Below are 1,380 nucleotides of genomic sequence, written 5' to 3' on the forward strand. Positions count from 1 at the left end.
GAGAGAGAGAGAGAGAGAGAGAGAGAGAGAGAGAGAGAGAGCGAGAAGACACGAGAAAGATAATGAACCTCAAGGTACTTATCACTCAGGGAGGGCTGGTGAATGTGGAAGGATTGTGGTATCCAGAAAAGAAATTAATTAATACAAATTGCATTGAGAAGGTGTCGGAGACCACTTGAGATGTGGAGCTTAGGCAAATCCCATCACTATTCAGCAGTCAACCATGCATGCAGTAGGATACCAATAATATTCCGATCAATGACTAAACACAATCGTTTGTGATGACCTTATCACTGTCCATTCCCCCCCCCCCCCCCCACCCCCTTTGCCCCCACAACCATCAACTTTTGAAGATTTCATCTAGATACAAACATACAGCTAGCGTCAAAGTCAGAGATGTCTTTATTAAGCAAATCAATAGCAATGCACTCTGCAATCATTGCCAAAAACAAAAATGTAATATCATTTATCATATTGTTTATGCTATTGATTGCAGAAATCATATATTATATATATATATATATATATATATATATATATATATATATATATATATATATATATGTATATATATATATATATACATGTGTGTGTATATATATATTATATATATATATATATATATATATATATATATATATATATATCACTATTGATTGCAGAAATCATATATATATATATATATATATATATATATATATATATATATATATATATATATATATATATATATATATATATATTCCTGTTGAGAGCGAGTGTTCGAAACAATAATGTAGAAGTTGATCATAATTATACTTGAAATATTTTATAAATAGCTCTTTTTATCAAAACGTTGAGCACTATTATTTGATGGTTTTCGCTTTTATAATTTATATATATATATATATATATATATATATATATATATTATATATATATATATATATATATATATATAAATTATAAAACAAAAACCATGAAATAATAGTGCTCAACTTTAGTATAAAAGGAGCTATTTATAAACAAGTCAAATATCTTAATTATATTTCAAATGTTTATATATATATATATATATATATATATATATATATATATATATATATATATATATATATATATATATATATAATATAGGGGGGGGGGATAGACACCGGGTTAATATATAAAAATCAAGCGAGTAAAGTAATATATTACTCACTTGGTTTTTATTGTAATACAGACAGTACAGCATGCCTGTGACCTTGGGATTTTAAACGAAGACGAAGAGTCGGTGAGAATATAAATTTACCTCGAAAACAAGGTAAAGAAGACATTTTAAGAAGTGGGAAGAGGGAGGGGCTAGAAGGGACTTATTCCCACTCAACTCAACACTGCTCTCACCCTCAACTGGACTCAAAC

The sequence above is a fragment of the Berghia stephanieae genome, chromosome 2, assembly GCF_034508935.2.
Source record: "Berghia stephanieae isolate SIO BIC M18660-M18661 chromosome 2, UCSD_Bste_1.3, whole genome shotgun sequence".
NCBI lineage: Eukaryota > Metazoa > Mollusca > Gastropoda > Nudibranchia > Aeolidiidae > Berghia > Berghia stephanieae.